Below are 18953 nucleotides of genomic sequence, written 5' to 3'. Positions count from 1 at the left end.
TACTTTGCGCGAAGATAGATGACGTAAACGGGCGTTCAACGCTAGCTTCATGCTGCTGTCTGGCGTCCAGCGCCAGAAACAGGTTACAAGTTGGAGTTCAGCGCCCAAAACACGTTACAACCTGGCGTTCAACTCCAGAAACAGCCCAAGCACGTGAGAAGCTTTAGTCTCAGCCCTTGCACACACCAAGTGGGCCCCAGAAGTGGATTTCTGCACCAATTATCTTAGTTTACTCATATTCTGTAAACCTAGGTTACTAGTTTACTATTTAAATAACTTTTAGAGACTTATTTTATATCTCATGACATTTTCAGATCTGAATTTTATACACTTTGACGGCATGAGTCTCTAAACTCCATTGTTGGGGGTGAGGAACTCTGCAGCGTCTCGATGAATTAATGCAATTGTTTCTGTTTCTCCTTTCAAACATGCGTGTTCCTATCTAAGATATTCATTTGCGCTTAATTATGGAGAAGGTGATGATCCGTGACACTCATCACCTTCCTCAATCCATGAACGTGTGCCTGACAAACACCTCCGTTCTACATCAGATTGAATGAGTATCTCTTAGCTTCCTTAATCAGAATCTTCGTGGTATAAGCTAGAACTGATGGTTGTGACGATCTTCAAACTCGCGATTGCTGAGCGTGATGACAAACGCAAAAGGATCAATGGATCCTATTCCAGCATGATCGAGAACCAACAGCTGATTAGCCGTGCTGTGACAGAGCATCTGGACCATTTTCACTGAGAGGATGGTAGGTAGCCACTGACAATGGTGATTCCCTACATGCAGCTTGCCATGGAAGGAGCCTTGCATTTATGAAAGTGAGTAAGCATTATGTTGCAGGGATTCAGAGGACAAAGCATCTCCAAAAACCCCAACATATTCTCCATTACTGCACAACAAGTAACTATTTCACACTCTTTTATTTTTCTAATAATTCCAACTGATAATTTTAATTGATATCCTGACTAAGAATAATAAAATAAACATAGCTTGCTTCAAACCAATAATCTCCGTGGGATCGACCCTTACTCACGTAAGGTATTACTTGGACGACCCAGTGCACTTGCTGGTTAGTTGTGCGGATTGCAAAAGTGTGATTGCAATTTCGTGCATCAACCACTAACGTGAAATTTAATGTGGAGCTAATATTGATGAGCCAATGTTAGTGACACTCACCTTTGTCACTAACGTTAGAGATGGCATTCACTACTGATGGTGTTTTTGTGGAAAAATGAATTTCCAAACACATAGATCTAACCGGCAAGTTTACCGGGTCACATCAAGTAGTAATAACTCACAAGAGTGAGGTCGATCCCATAGGGATTGATGGATCAAGCAACTTTAGTGGGTGATTAGTTTAGTCAAGCTAACATTGAGTGAATTGTGTGAAGTTGATCAACAGAAAGTTAAATTGCAGTGAATTAAAGGTGCAGAAGAATTAAATTGCTAAAACTTAAAGAACAAGAAAGTAAAAGAGCCGAAACTTAAATTGAAAGAAAAGTAAATTACATAAACTTAAAGTGCAAGAAATGTAGATTACTTAAAGAATAAAAGGGGATTGGGTGATGGGATTTCAGAAATAAAACAAGAGAGCATAAGTAGCAATCAAACAGATAAGTGGAAGATGAAATAAGTGCAGCAAATTTAAATAGCAGAGAACAATTGCTTGAAGAAGAAAAGCAGAAAATAAATTCAAATCAATTGCAGAATCTAAAGGAGAGGTTGAAGATCTCATGGATTCAGTGAGACTAGAAAATAAGTCTAGATCTCAAATCCTTCCTTGATCCAACAGAAAATAATTGCAGAAGAAAATAGAGAAGCAAGTAGTAAAGAGAGTTTTGATTCAGATCCTTAATTTCTTGAATTATGCAGAAAAATAACAAGAGAAGTTGCAGATGGAGAATGAAAACAGAATTCCTTCCAATCTCCACCCAAGATTCAAAACAAAAATGAAAACTAAAAGAGAGAGCAAAATGAAAACTAAAGAGTGCAAAACTCCCTATTGGAGCTAGCCTTAGAACATAAATATATACGTTGGTAAGTGATTTTGCAATAAAGAAGGAAATTGTTTTTGTTTTTTTTGTTTTTTTGTTTTTTTTTTTCATAAATGATCAATTGTGTCCCTTAATCAGTGAGCCAAAAGTTGGTGAACACCAAACTTATCTCTTACTGAGGGGATAACTGAGCAATGCAGATAATTCCTCACAATTGATATATATATATATATATATATATATATATATATATATATATATATATATATATTTTTAAATTCCAAAATGTAATGGTGCATGATCCATCTCTGTATGATTTTGATTCCATGAATAGGATATGATCTTCTGAACATTGTTACATATGCAGACACCAAACTTAGTGTTTGGTCATATGCTTCATCAAAATAACTAAGCACATGGTGTAGAACACTTTTTGAAAACAAATTTGGGTGGGCCTTGAGGCACACCAAACTTAGAAGTTTGACATATGCTTCAGAACAATGCATGCATTTATCAAGTATGTCCATGAAAGTTTAAAATCATGCCAGGGTGATCATAGCTTATTGAATAATAAAAAAAAAAGAACAGGAATCTTAAATCATGGGTTGCCTCCCATGGAGCGCTCTTTTATTGTCACTAGCTTGACATTGAACTCCCTTTAGGGTGGTTGATGCCTGTGATGTCTCAACTTGTCTTCCCTCACTGTGAGCTTCCTTTTTGTTCTCTGGTGCTCAAGTTCAACATGCTCAAGTGAGTGTACTTTGCATACAGTGTAGTAATCATTGATTTGTTAGCTTGTTCCCAACTGTTGATAAATCAACTGCACTTCATCACCCTTGGAGAACCCTTCAGTGGGGATTTTCTTGTTTTTCCATCCCTTCTGAGCTTTCTTCTTGCCGCTCTTCCTTTTTCTTGTCACTCCTTCTTCTTTTATAACAACCTTTGCTTTGGGATTCTCCTTCTCAGTCAGCACTTTGATCCCTTCTTGCTTTTCTTCTTCTCTTTGCTCAGTCTCACTCTTCTTTTGGCATGTTGTGTTGTTTGTTTCTTGCCTTGGAAGATGATCTTCAACTGTCTTGCTAACTCCTTCCTTCCAATGTAAGCTTCCTTTGTCAACTTCCATGTAGTTATTCTTCTCATTACTGGACTGTGTCTCTGAGAACACATTCAGGATGATGTTCTCTTCATGCATTCGAAGGGTTAGCTTTCCTTGTTCCACATCTATAATGGCTCTAGCAGTGGCCAAGAAAGGTCTCCCAAGTATGACAGAATCACCTTCATCCTCATCTGAATCTAAAACCACAAAGTCTGCAGGGTATATGAATTTGTCCACCTTGACTAGAAGGTTTTCAATCACACCCCTGGGATATACTACTGACTTATCTACCAGTTCTAGAGACATTTGTATGGGCTTAATTTCCTCTATACATAGCTTTTTCACCAAAGACGAGGGTATTAAGTTGATACTTGCTCCTAGATCGTAGAGAGCTTTGTTGATGGTCAATCTCCCAATGGTGCAAGGTAGAAAGAAACTTCCAGGGTCTGCAAGTTTCGGGGGAAGCCCTTTTTGAATCAAGGCCCTGCATTCCTCAGTAAGCAATATAGTCTCTTTCTCATCCTAACTTCTTTTCTTGTTGATCAGCTCCATTAAAAACTTGGTATGCAGAGGCATTTGCTCCAACGCCTCGGCCAAGGGAATGTTGATCTCTAGCTTCTTGAAAGTCTCAAGGAATTTATGGAAATGTTGATCCTTTGCTTCTTTGTGAAATCTTTGTGGATAAGGTAGTGGAGGTGTAAGGCTCTTCTCCACTTGCTGCTGTCTTGGATTTGGTTCTTCCTTGATCTGCTTTCCCTTTTTCAAATTTTGTGGTTGGTTGTTCTCTTCAGTGAGCTTTTCTGGGACATTCTTGTTTGTTATGTCCTTGTTGATATCTCCCTCTTTCTCTGTTGGTTCTTTGTCACTCTCCATAAACTTCTTGGTTGCCCCTTTGTTACTGTCCACCAATGTCTTTCCACTCCTTAGTTGCACAGCTTTGCACTCTTCTTTTGGATTAGGAATGGTGTCACTTGGTAGTAAGCTTGAAGGTCTTTCAATAGAAATTTGCTTGGAGATTTGTCCAATCTGCCTTTCTAGGCTCTTCATGGAAGCTTCTTGGTTTTTTGTTGTCATTTCTTGGCTCTTCATCATCTTTTCTATGAGCATCTCCAGTTTAGTAATCCTCTGAGAGTCTTGTGAGATTGGTTAGTTTTGAGGTGTTGATGGATAATGGTAAGTGTTTTGGTTAGTGGGTTGATTATTGGATGGATAATGGTTGGAGTTGGGGTAATTATTTTGAGGTTTTCTGTAAGGATTTTGGTTAGTTGGCTGCTGGTTGTGATTTTGGTTGTTTCTTGGAATGTTTTGAGCTGAGTTCCTTTGCTATGGTTGTTGGTTTTGGTTGTGGTTATCTCCCCAACTAAGGTTTGGGTGGTTTTTCCAAGATGGATTGTAGGTGTCACCATACACCTCATTTAATCCAGAATTGTGGTTGTGCATATAGTGCACTTGCTCTTGTTGCTGTTCTTCTTGGTTCTCTTCATTCTGCCCCCAAGGAGTTGATGGTTGGCTTGTGGCACTCACTGATGCAACCTGTAGGCTATCAATTCTCTTGGCCATTTGCTCAAATTGTTGCTGAATCTGCTGCTGTCTCACTTTGTGTTGAGCCAAAATTGTATCCACTCCTTCCAATTCTAGCACTCCCTTCCTCTGTGATGGTTGGCGTTGCCTTTGGTGAGCAAAGAAATATTGGTTGTTGGCCACCATATCAATGAGCTTTTGAGCTTCCTCTGCAGTTTTCATCAATTGCAATGATCCTCTAGCTGAATGATCAAGTGCCTCTTGAGCCTTTAGAGTGAGTCCTTCATAGAAGTTCTACAGCTTATCCCACTCAGTGAACATCTCTGGTGGACATTTCCTCAGCAGAGCCTTATATCTTTCCCATGCCTCATATAGATTTTCAGCATCCATTTGAGTGAATGTCTGCACCTCAGTCTTCAATCTTATGATCCTTTGAGGGTGATAAAATTTGGCAAGAAACTTGCTCACCAAATCATCCCAAGTGTTGATGCTCTCCTTTGGAAATGTTTCTAGCCATTGAGTGTCTTTGTCTCTGAGAGAGAATGGGAATAACAATAACTTGTATATGTCAGGGTGCACTCCATTGCTTTTAACTGTGTCACAAATCTTTAAGAAAGTGGATAGATGTTGGTTCGGGTCCTCCAATGGCCTCCTCCAAAAGAGCAGTTGCTTTGGACCAATGTGATGAGTTGTGGCTTCAGTTCAAAGTTGTTTGCATTGACATTAGGGGTAAGAATGCTACTCCCACAATGTCTAACATTAGCAAATGTATAGGAGGCCAGTACTCTCCTCTGTTGTGGGTTATTGTTGGCCCCTCCTTCTAGATGATCTCCTTCCATCTCTTGGAATTCTTCTTCTTCTTCTTCTGACTCTTCTTCTCCAACAACAGCCTTCCCTCTAGCTTCTCTTCTCAACCTTCGAAGAGTTCTTTGGTCAATTTCAGAGAAAATAGGAGAAGCTCTCCCTGTACCTGACATACAAACACACCACAAGAAACACACAGAACCAGAAAACTAATGAAACTTCAATCTATTGCTAGAATGAAGTTTTGGTTAGCTTAGGCAACTAGTCAAACAGTTAATATGTTAGTTGAGAACAAAAGAAAAAAATGCTTAATCTAGATCTCCACTTCACTTAATCATCGTCAATCTATTTCAATCCCCGGCAACGGCGCCAAAAACTTGATGTGTGGAAAACGATCCAACACAAAACTCACCGACAAGTATACCGGGTCGCATTAAGTAATAAAACTCACGGGAGTGAGGTCGATCCCACAGGGATTGAAGGATTGAGCAATTTTAGTTTAGTGGTTGATTTAGTCAAGCGAATCAAGTATTGGTTGAGTGATTTTGTATCCAACAGTAAGTAAATAGCAGGAAATGTAAAGGGAGAGGGATGAATTGCAAAAATTAAAGAGAACTGAAAGTAAAGGTGCTGAATCTTAATGAACAAGAAATTAAATGACTGAAACTTAAAGTGCAAGAAATGTAAATTGTGGTAACTTAGAGTGCAAGAAATATAAATTGCTTGAATGAAAAAGGGATTGAGGGGCTGGGAATTCAGAATTTAAGCAAGAGAAGTAAATTGCAGCAATTAACAAAGCAAGAGATGAATTGAAAGTAACTAGAGTTCAAACAGAAAGTGAAAATGTGATTGCAACAGTGGTTCAGCAGAAGAACCAAAAAGAAAATTAGATAGCAGGACTCCAGAGACTAGATAGCAGAGTCTAGATCTCAATTGCCTTCCTAGATCCAAGTTCACAAAACAATTAAAGAGAAATTAAAGATTGCAGCAGTAAAGGAAATGGAATTTAACTCAATTATGCAGTAGGAAAATCAAAGAGATCTTAAATGGAGATTGAGACAGAAGTTCCTCAATTCTTCACACTCAAGACTCAAACAAAACCTAGTAAAGAAAACAAAAAGATCAGAGGAAGAAGAAGTGAATTCTCTCCTCCAATTCTCAAGCTAATTGCAGTTCGAAAATCAAAATTGATGATCAGAAGTTCTAAGGTAGAAAAATGGAAAGTGAGCTCTCAAGTTGACTAAGGATGAAAATTAAAAATGAAAGTCAGCTATCTTCTAATCCTAACTAACACCTATTTATACACTTTCTATTTTGGATCTAAGAATTTTGAGTGGGCTTGAAAGATGGGTGAAGAATTGAATTAAATTGTATTTTTAAGTGGATTTCAGCCCATGTTGCTCCCAGGTCTGCTCTTGTGGAGAGCAGAGCAGTAAAGCTTTGTGTGGGGATCCATGTTGCGCCAAGGCTTGGAGAGGCATCAGGAAATTGCCCTGCTCTTGTGGAGAGTGGAGCAATGGCTTGTGTGGGTCTTGCGCGCTCCAAGTCTGTGCTGGCCAAGCCATAATGCGTGTGTGCGTGCCATGCACCAAGGAGTGTTGCCCTGCTCTCCTTGTGGGCAGTGCAATGAGGCTTCCAAGGGGTCCTTGGTTCGAAACTTGGTGGAGGGAATTGTTGCCTTTTTTTTCTTGGTTTCCTTGGCACCAAAGTAGCACCTAGTTCCTTGCTTCCTCAAGGTGTTGTGTTCAATCCTTGGTGGTTGAAAACAAGCCAATTTTGGCTTGTTTTTCTTTCATTTGTGCGCCACTTCCTTCCCTCTTGAGCTTGGGTTCGAAACCCATGGGTGGCACTTGGAGAACAATTTCCTTTGATTTATTTTGGTAAGAGCCCGATAATGCTCTTGGAGGAGGGCAGAGCAATGTTTTTGCTCTTCCTTGTCTCTTGGCTCAGAATTGTGCTCCGCTCTCAAGGGGGGCAGGGCAATGAAGCCTTGCATGCTTGGTTCCTTGTTGTACTTCCTTGGAGAGCAATGTGCTCTTGGAGAGAGCACTGTGGCTTCCTTCTTCCATGCGCCACACTCTCTTCTTCTTTTGCCACATTCTTCTTTTCCTTGGGCCACGCTTTCTTAGGCTACGCTTTCTTATTTTCTTCCTTTCTTCACCTACAAATAATCAAAACAACCAATCAAAGTATCACCAAATTCACAAGGTTTATAAATCATTCAAATATCAATTAAATTTAGCTTAAACCTCATGATTTAGTATCAATTAAATGGTGGTTGTTTGATTCAAATAAAACATGCAATTCCACTCTAAATTGCTTACTTATAGTGCAAGAAAGTGCATAAAAACAAGTGAAACAAGTGAAATTAGCTTGAAAAATTGGTATATGATGACTTGTCATCAACTACCATGTTAGTAGCCACATTAACTTAGTTAACGTGAGCTCTAACGTGGAGAGTAGGGGCACTTGGAGCGTTAGTGACAAAGGTAAGTGTCACTAACGCTCTCGAAGGTGAGGCATAACCATGTTAAGAGCCACGTTAGTTACACTAACGTGAACTCTAACGAAGGGACATAGGGCACAAGGCAACGTTATTAGGAAAGGTGAGTCCCAATAACGCTTGCGAAGGTTTATAAAGAAACGTTATTGGGAAAGGTGAGTCCCAATAACGCTTGCGAAGGTTTGCAAGGCTACGTTAGTGGTCACGTTGGTGCCACTAACGTTGGAGTTCATGTGGGCTATATGGGGTTGGAACGTTAGTGAAAAATGTGATTGCCACTAACATTCTCAAACCCACAATGTCACTTAACGTTAACTTCACTAACGCCTATGCCTAATTCATACTTCTCTGCAAGTTGAGCCCACTAAAGATTGTAACTGCTTCAACTCAAGATCTAAGGCCTACATCCAAGACTTGAAAAACTCACTAGAAGATCAAGAGAAGTAGTATATATAGGAATAGTTTTAAACTATAGAGAAACTTGGCACTTTGGAGAACTACCCTCTGTATATTTACTTTTCAACACTTTTAGCTAGGAATGTATTCTTTTCTGCCATTTTCCATTTCTAGAGCTATGAACAACTAAACCCCTTACATTGGGTTAGGGAGCTCTGTTGTAATTTGATGGATCAATTATAGTTTTCATTCTCTTCTTCTTTCTTCTCTTTTGATTTACTAGAAAGCTTTCGATCTTAATTCAATTGGTTAGTTGTTTTGGAAAAGAAACTCTCCATAATTGGATCTCCTCTGAGCTTTAGAAAAGGGATGAGGAGATCATGCTAGAAATGCTTTCTCATGTTGGACCAAATTGGGGTCTGGGCAGATAAAGTGACATGTAATCCTCCCAACACTTTGATTTGGAAATACATGTGGTATAATCAATGACCATACTTCATCTCTTCCCATGAGCAATTAAATCAAGGAATTGGGCAATTGTTCAAGCTTAGAGAGATTGGGTTGCCAAGGAATTGGAACCCAATCACTTAAGATTGCCAAGGTGATCAATAGATGCTTTGATTGAGGAAGAGATGAAAATGAATTTGATCCGGAGAATACAACATCTCCTGAGCCCAATGAATTCCCCATTTCTGACCTTACCCATTCTCTTTACTTTCTGCCATTTATTTTCATACTCATTTCCCCAAATCCCCATCTAAGATTCTGCACTTTATTTTCTGCTATTTACTTTCCCGCCATTTAATTTTCTGCAATTCTCAAACTACATTCTGTTTAGCTCAACTAGCATACTCTTCCAACTAAAGTTGCTTGACCAATCAATCCCTGTGGGATTCAACCTCACTCTATTGTGAGTTTTTACTTGACGATAATTTGGTATACTTGCCGAAGAGAAATTTGTTGGGAGACAAGTTTTCATGCATCATTGCAAAGAAACACAGGCAAAACAAAATTTTGCCCCAACACCAAACTTAGCACTTGATTGTCCCAATCAAGTAGAAAGATAGAGAGAAAGAAGAACGAGAAAAGAAAAAGAAGGGTCTGTGTGAGTTTGTTTTGTGTATAGAATGGATTCTGAAGTGGGAGGGAATTGGAAGGGTAGGAGATTTATAAGAGTGAAGGGTGTGGTTCGAATGGTGGGAAAAGAAGGGAATTCAACGTTTTCCACTTGGGGAGTGGCGCTGTTCTGAGGGTTACCTGAAACTGTAGGTCGATCTCGGACGAGATCTTCTGTATTGGTCGGAGCTGTTGTGTCCGACTTGTTGGACTTGATGGTGGTGCTGATCCTTCGTCCTCGTAGGGTGGGGGGTACCTGCAAGGGACTCCGATGCTTAAGTGATGCATTCGCATATTTGCCATTTTAGTTAGTTAGTTTAGTTAGTTTTAGCTTAATTTCACTCATTTTCTCTAAATAAACAAGTCCTTTTATGAGTTTTCTTTCCATGCATGAGAATACCAAGGAATATGTTGATTCTAGCCAAGTTCATGCAAATGATTTAAGGAATGCATATATGAATGAGTATGAATGAATCTCATGAAATTTATTGCATGAATTGGCAAGACTTTGAAGCTATTTCCTTTGTTGATGATAGGTGATGAAACAAGGAAGCATGGAAGCAAGAAGGATGCAAGCTGGGCAAGAAGGAGTTGGCGTTGCCAACTTGGAAGAGAGCTGCGTTATTGAAGGCAACGCCACACACAAGACACAAGCAAGGAACTTGGCCCTGGAGGAAGCAAAGTTGGCGTTGCCAACTTGAAGCTGGCGTTGCCAACGCCCACACAAGGAACTTGGCCCTGGAGGAAGAGCTGGCGTTGCCAACTCTAGAACCACGTTGCCAACGTCCACCCAAGCAATCTTGGGGAGCTAATTTAGAGCCTCGAGCACGTTGCCAGCCTAGAGATGAGGGGCGTTTTTGAGGACAACGCAGGCTAACAACGCCAAACAATCAAACTTGGCCCTGGAAGAAAAGGAGCTGGCGTTGCCAACTCAAGATGGGCGTTGCCAACGCCACACAACCAAGCAACAAATGGAGCCCTGGAAGAAAAGGAGCTGGCGTTGCCAACTCAAGAATGGCGTTGCCAACGCCACACAAGAATGCTTGGCTAGGCACCAAGTCTTGGTGCCAACCAAGTTCCCAACGCCCACCAGCCGTGCCAACCAAGTTCCAAACGCCCACCAGCCGTGCCAACCAAGTTCCAAACGCCCACAAGCGAACCAAACACGTTGCCAACGCCCAATGGCCTTGCCATGCACGTTGCCAACGCCAGGAAGCAAGCATGGAGCCTTGAGAAGGGCTCGAGCACGTTGCCAACGTGCTAAGAGAAGGAGTTATTCGTAACAACGGCAGGAAGCTTTGGATGGTGAAGAGCACGTTGCCAACTTGGAATATAGGGGCGTTATCCACAACAACTCTAACAAGGCAGCCTGACCTTACCTCCTTCAATGGAGTATATCTTGAGCTACAAAACTCCAAATGAGGTGATTCCAACGGCATTTGAAAGTAGACATCCATAGCTTTCCAACCATATATCATAGTATGGGGTTGTCATTCATTTTGAAGCTTCAAAATCTGGCGTTACCAACGCTGGAAACAAGGGCGTTTTCACCAAAAACGTGTGCGATTTTGGCAGCCTGACCATGTCCTCTTCAATGGAAGATATCTTGAGCTACAGAGATCCAAATTGAGTGCTTCCAGTTGCATTGGAAAGCTGACATTCAGAGCTTTCCAACCATATATAATAGTCTATAGTGGAGCACAAAATTGAAGCCAAACCAGAGTCATCTTTAGGCCCTAAAAACAAGAACATGAAGTGAAATTCGAGAAGGCTAGAGATTAGCCTTGGAGTGTGGCTCGAGCACGTTGCCAACATGCTGGATAGGGGGCGTGTTTTGCAACAACGCCAGCCCCAAGTCCTTGCCTTGGGAGAGTGATGCACGGGCACGTTGCTAACTTGGGGTTGAGGGTGCGTTATTCACAACAACTTGGCAACAACTTGGCAGCTTGACCTTACCTTCTTTGAGGAACCATAACTTGAGCTAGGAAAGTCCAATTGAGGTGATTCCAGTGGCATTAGAAAATAGACATCAAGAGCTTTCCAATGATGTATAATAGTCCATATTGAAGCTGAAGGTTGACACTCAAATTCTGGGCTACATTTAGCATGAAAGTAAGGCCAAGAAGAGGAAAAGCAAGTTGTTGGCAACAACTTGGGCTAGCAACGCCCAAGTCTCATACTTCATGCCCAGGAAATTGTCCTGCACGTTGCCAACGTGCATTTGGCCTGGAGTTAGTGCCAATAACGCCAAGCCAATGGGCCAGAATCATGATGAATGAACCCTTCCTTTCCAAGCCTAGCAACACCTCCAATTGAGCCAAGAATTCAACAATGAGAAAGCCCACATTGCTAACCCAAATTGAAGATCTCTGAAGAGTTTTAGAGTAGTATAAATAGAAGAGATTGATGTACTTGTAGGGGACCTTTTACACTTTTACTTTTACTCTTTGACACTTAGACATTTTTACACTTTTTAGCACTTGTATTGGAGAACTCTTTGGTACTTCCGGGAGGAGAACCAGAGAGCTATTTTGGGTTCATCTTGGAACTTCTCTTCTTGATTTTCTTAAGCTTTAAGCATTTTCCTTATTCTTCATCATCTTTCTTTATACTTAGCTTAATTTTCATTCATGGCAATTGTTGTTGATATTGGAGCTATGACTCACTAAACCCCACATTCATTAGGGGGATGAGCTCTGCTTGTTGAAATGAGTTGGTGAATTCATCTTTTCCTCCTCAATTTTAGTGGTTGATCTAAAGAGGGAACTCTTGCTCTTCATAGATTCAACCACCATCGAGAGAGGGGTTAATCTACATGAATTATGTGGTGAATTTGAGGAATGAGCCACATAATTCAGTTTAGAGTTCATCCTTTCATGATTCCTTCAATCAATATACCTTGGTTAGTATGTGAGATGTAACTCTCCTTGGTTGAGATTATAGGAATTGTGTGGCTGGATTAGAAAGGAGCTTCATCTCTTCTCATGAACAAATAGATCACGAGAGTGGCATTTGGTTATGTTGAGAGAGATTGAATCACCAAGAGATTGGGATTCAATCACCCACTTGCCATGGATCTATACCCATGATTGAGAAGGATTTGACTAACATCAATTCATGAAAACTTGCATCTCTGATCCCTAATGATCTTTTCTACCATCAATTCTTATTTCTATTGCCTCTAGTTGTTTAATTTCCCACAACCCAATTCCCTTTTACATTCGGTCATTTTATTCTTCTTGTCATCTACATTTTGTTCCTTTAATTCATGCTATTTACTCTTATGTTCTTTAAATTTCTGCAACCTTTAATTCCTTGCAATTTATCTTTGATGTCATTTAAGTTTCTTACAATTTAAGTTTCCGTTATTTACTTTCATTTAATTTTTCTTTTCTAGTTCTTTACATTTTGTGTCATTTACATTCTTGCAATTATGTTCAAAAATCAAAATGCTCATGAAATCAAAACTATGTTTGCTTGACTAAATTTACCATTAACTAAAGTTGCTTAATCTACCAATCTCCGTGGGATCGACCTCACTCTTTGTGAGTCTTATTACTTGATACGACCCGGTATACTTGCCGGTTATACGTGAAATCTCATTTTTACGTATCAAGTTTTTGGCGCCGTTGCCGGGGATTGGAAAGATTGACAATGATTAAGTGAAAGGTGGTTTAGATTAAGCATTTTTTTTAGTATTTTTGTTAAGCCCACTAACTGTTTGATACTTTGTTTCACTAACTCCAATTCCACTCTAGTTTTAGAATATTTCACTTGTGATTTTGGTTTTGTTTGTGTATGTCAGGAGCTAATAGACATAATATTGAGGACGAGAGAACCCGCCGAAGGATAAGGAGAGCAGAAAGAGGAAAGTTCATAGTTGGTGAAGAAGGGTCAGAGGAATCAGAGGGAGAAGATCAAGTCATGGAGGATGAGATGCACAATCCTGGAGGGGTCAACAATAATGGTGGACCACCTAGAAGGGTGCTATCTTCTTATACCATCCCTGATCCAAGACATTGTGGGAGTAGTATTGCCACTCCTCCAGTTCAGGCCAATAACTTTGAGTTGAAACCTCAGCTCATCACTTTGGTACAGAACAACTGCTCTTATGGAGGGGGACCTCTTGAAGACCCAAATCAACATCTATCTATTTTTCTGAGGATATGCAATACAGTGAAGACAAATGGAGTGCATCCAGATGTCTACAAGTTGTTACTATTTCCATTCTCTTTGAGGGATAAAGCCACTCAATGGCTAGAATCATTCCCCAAGGAAAGCCTCAATGATTGGAATGACCTGATGGGCAGATTTCTAGCAAAGTTCTACCCACCTCAAAGAATCATTAAGTTGAAGACAGAGGCTCAAACTTTCAGGCAAATGGAAGGGGAGTCATTGTATGAAGCCTGGGAAAGGTATAAGGCACTCATGAGAAGATGCCCACCTGACATGTTTAGTGACTGGGTCAAACTCCAAAACTTCTATGAAGGCCTAAATCCAGAAGCAAGGAAGGGACTAGATTACTCATCAGGAGGATCACTCAACATGATGAAAACTGCTGAGGAGGCCCAAGACCTCATTGAGATTGTGGCAAACAATCAATATTATTACTCATCAGAGAGGCAACATAATCCGCCCCCAAAGAAAGGTGTAATGGAGCTTGAAGGTGTTGATGCTATCTTGGCACAAAACAAGTTAATGCACCAACAAATCCAACAACAAATGGAGATGATAACAAAGAGAATGGATGGTATGCAACTTGCATCAGTGAACACAACAAATCAACCATCACTTGAATGGGGCCAAGGTGAAGGGACCACGGGTGAACAACCACAAGAACAAGTTCAATACATGCAGAACACTTCAAATTCTCAGGATGAATTTCATGGTGATACATACAATTCATCCTGGAGAAATCATCCCAATCTAAAGTGGGGTGAAAACCATTGGCAAAAGAACAACAACCACAACCACAACCGTAACACAAATAACCAAAATCACCATGCCACCAACACTAACCAATATAGAAAAACACAAAACACATATCAACACCCTCACAATAACTCACAAACTCACCAAAATAACTTCCCTGCACCAACATCCAACACACAGAATTACCACATTAATCCACCCAACAACTTCCAACAACAATCACCCCCCATCATACCCCCAATTGACCATCATGAGACTAGAATTGCAAATATTGAAGCAACCTTGCAAGCACTTGCTCAAACCACTCAAGCCTTAGCTAAGGGACACAAGGAACATGAGGTCATCATGAAGAATATTGAGAGACAAGTGGGACAATTGGCCAAACAAGCCGAGAAACCAACCAATGTTCTCCCAAGTGACACAATACCCAACCCAAGAGACACAGAAAAAGCCATAAAATGGGAGGAGTGTAAAGCAATCACCCTGAGAAGTGGGAAGAAAGTGGAGACAGAAGCCATTACTCAGGAAGAGCACATCAAAGAAGGCTTAAAAGAAGAGGTGAAGGAACAAAAGCAGGAGCAAGAAACCTATACACAAAGTGATAAATTAGCTAAGAAGGAGGCAGTGAAAGCATACCAACCAATGCTCCCATACCCTCAGAGGTTTAAAGAAGAGAACAAAGAGAAGCAATATTCCAAATTCTTGGAAATATTCAAGACACTACACATCAACATCCCCTTCATTGAAGCACTTGAACAGATGCCTCTATATGCTAAGTTCATGAAGGAATTGTTAACAAAGAAAAGATCCTTGAAAGAGGGACAAACGGTTGTGATGACCAGGGAGTGTAGTGCCATCATCCAGAAAAAGTTGCCAAAGAAGATGAAAGACCCAGGGAGCTTTCACATCCCCTGCACAATAGGCAACATGATAATTGAGAGAGCATTTTGTGATCTTGGTGCAAGCATAAATCTGATGCCTCTATCTTTGATGAGGAAGCTTCAGATTCATGAATTGAAGCCTACAAAGATAGCCCTTCAAATGGCGGATAAATCTATTCAGCAAGCACTCGGGGTTGTAGAGAATGTATTAGTAAAGGTGGACAAATTTTTCCTCCCAGTTGACTTTGTCATCCTAGACATAGAGGAAGACGACAACACTCCCATTATTCTAGGGAGGCCCTTTTTAGCCACTGCCAGGGCATTGATAGATGTCGAAAAAGGAGAATTAATGCTAAGGGTGCATGATGAGCATATAGTGTTCCATGTCTTCAAGAATTTGCAAGACTCCACCCAAGAGGAAGAGTGTATGAAGATTGATTCCATAGATCCAAACTTGAAAGAGGCACCTGATGAGGCACTTCCAAGCTCATGCTGGAAAGAAAATGAAGAGGTGGAGGTGCTGCAACAAGCTCAAAGAATAGAGGAGAAGCTGCAATCAAAGTCAGCATTTAAGATTCATAGCAAGGACAGTCCAAAAATTGAGATCCCAAAACCTGAACTATCTCCTGGAAAAGAAGAGAGTCCCAAGAAGAAAATGCCAAGAGGATGGAGAAACAAGAAAATCCCCACTGAAGACTTCTCACCAGGGGATAAAGTGATGCTAACTTACCAACCAATAGAGACATCTCCACACTTTTCTGGATACTACACAGTGAACAAAATCCTCTCACTTGAACATGTGGAAATCATCAAGAATGATACTGGAAGGAAGCTCACGGTGAGAGGGGAAGGATTAAGGCACTATGATCATCATCCGCCCTAAAGAGGGACAACCGTCAAGCTAATGACGATAAAAAAGCGCTTGTTGGGAGGCAACCCAACCAAAGGTAGTCTTCTTTTTCTTAGTTAATTCAATAAAAGAGTTAAGTATATTTATCTGCATTGCAAGGAGCTAAGTTTGGTGTTACACACCAACATAATTCAAAGGTGAATGTGAGGTGCTAAGTTTGGTGTTCCACCAAAAAGTTTCATTAAAGACACATTTTAACCCTTTGCATGATTAGTCACTAGCTCCAAACAATCAGAAAAATTACTTAACAATTGCTACTTTTAATTTAGATTTTATTTCCTTAATTGTTATCTTTAATTTTGCTTACTTGAAACACATGTGCTACTAATGTTTCATTGTGTAAGACATTCATGATCTATCTTAGCCCCATAGCCATGGTTCTAATTGTTGCTTGAGGACAAGCAATCATTCTAAGTTTGGTGTGGGAAGGGAAAGAAAAGGAGGAGAAGGACAACAATAGAGAAGATAAATTACAAAGTTGTAAAGTTCTTTTTCCTCTCATTTGTTTCCAGCACTTTAAATTGCATGATTGTCTTATTACCTTCTTTATATGCATGTGTGGTATGAATAAGCATAGCTTGAATTTTGATTTGCAATATGTTGCTGTGGCATTATGACTACCAACTTGAGTTTTGTGAATTCAAAAGCAAAAAAAGGCATCATGATCATAAACAAACAAGGAATTAAAGAAGAACTTGGCATGTGCATACAAGTATTGGAAGGCTAGTATGTTTGATTGTTGCTCAATTGCATTAGATTTGATTTAATTGAAGTTTTCATCTAGGACATTTTGTGAAATCTTTTGAAATCATGAAAACCTTGAAAAAAAGAAGGCAAAGAAAAGAAAAAGGGAAAGAATGAGAAAGTTGAAGGCTCTGAGTACCAATGACAATTCCATTGTTAAGTACTTGTGGTGTTTATGTATCAAGTAAAATGCTTGAAAACAAAACACTTAGAAGTCAAGGCTAGGCTCAAGTGCAAAAGCACTCCCTCAAAGCTCAAGGTTCTGAGCATCAATGATTAGAGAGTCAAGAAAAGAAAAGAAAAAAAAATGAGCCTAATGAAGTCCTCTAATTAAATGCTTGTGGTGCTTATGTATCAAGTGGTAATACTTGAAAACAAAGCATTTAGAATCGTAGTTTTGTTATCAACTCATGGGGCAAAGCACCCAAAAGAGAAGCTAATAAGAAAAAAATCAAAAGCTTGTTTCAAGGAAGAATTATAAGAAAAAGATTTCATAAAGTGAGCTATATAGAAGCATCAATCATTACATTTCTTTGTGATTGTAGCATGCATAAAAAACTAGCTTGCCATGAACATTAACTTGCTATTCTTCTAACCTTGGATTGTCAATCTCTATTGCATGATTCTTTTCTTGCTTGAGGACAAGCAAGGTTTAAGTTTGGTGTTGTGATGCATTCGCATATTTGCCATTTTAGTTAGTTAGTTTAGTTAGTTTTAGCTTAATTTCACTCATTTTCTCTAAATAAACAAGTCCTTTTATGAGTTTTCTTTCCATGCATGAGAATACCAAGGAATATGTTGATTCTAGCCAAGTTCATGCAAATGATTTAAGGAATGCATATATGAATGAGTATGAATGAATCTCATGAAATTTATTGCATGAATTGGCAAGATTTTGAAGCTATTTCCTTTGTTGATGATAGGTGATGAAACAAGGAAGCATGGAAGCAAGAAGGATGCAAGCTGGGCAAGAAGGAGTTGGCGTTGCCAACTTGGAAGAGAGCTGCGTTATTGAAGGCAACGCCACACACAAGACACAAGCAAGGAACTTGGCCCTGGAGGAAGCAAAGTTGGCGTTGCCAACTTGAAGCTGGCGTTGCCAACGCCCACACAAGGAACTTGGCCCTGGAGGAAGAGCTGGCGTTGCCAACTCTAGAACCACGTTGCCAACGTCCACCCAAGCAATCTTGGGGAGCTAATTTGGAGCCTCGAGCACGTTGCCAGCCTAGAGATGAGGGGCGTTTTTGAGGACAACGCAGGCTAACAACGCCAAACAATCAAACTTGGCCCTGGAAGAAAAGGAGCTGGCGTTGCCAACTCAAGATGGGCGTTGCCAACGCCACACAACCAAGCAACAAATGGAGCCCTGGAAGAAAAGGAGCTGGCGTTGCCAACTCAAGAATGGCGTTGCCAACGCCACACAAGAATGCTTGGCTAGGCACCAAGTCTTGGTGCCAACCAAGTTCCCAACGCCCACCAGCCGTGCCAACCAAGTTCCAAACGCCCACAAGCGCACCAAACACGTTGCCAACGCCCAATGGCCTTGCCATGCACGTTGCCAACGCCAGGAAGCAAGCATGGAGCCTTGAGAAGGGCTCGAGCACGTTGCCAACGTGCTAAAGAGAAGGAGTTATTCGTAACAACGGCAGGAAGCTTTGGATGGTGAAGAGCACGTTGCCAACTTGGAATATAGGGGCGTTATCCACAACAACTCTAACAAGGCAGCCTGACCTTACCTCCTTCAATGGAGTATATCTTGAGCTACAAAACTCCAAATGAGGTAATTCCAACGGCATTTGAAAGTAGACATCCATAGCTTTCCAACCATATATCATAGTATGGGGTTGTCATTCATTTTGAAGCTTCAAAATCTGGCGTTACCAACGCTGGAAACAAGGGCGTTTTCACCAAAAACGTGTGCGATTTTGGCAGCCTGACCATGTCCTCTTCAATGGAAGATATCTTGAGCTACAGAGATCCAAATTGAGTGCTTCCAGTTGCATTGGAAAGCTGACATTCAGAGCTTTCCAACCATATATAATAGTC

This window comes from Arachis stenosperma, chromosome 4 (genome assembly GCF_014773155.1).
Source record: "Arachis stenosperma cultivar V10309 chromosome 4, arast.V10309.gnm1.PFL2, whole genome shotgun sequence".
Lineage (NCBI taxonomy): Eukaryota > Viridiplantae > Streptophyta > Magnoliopsida > Fabales > Fabaceae > Arachis > Arachis stenosperma.
This window is presented reverse-complemented; position numbering follows the sequence as displayed.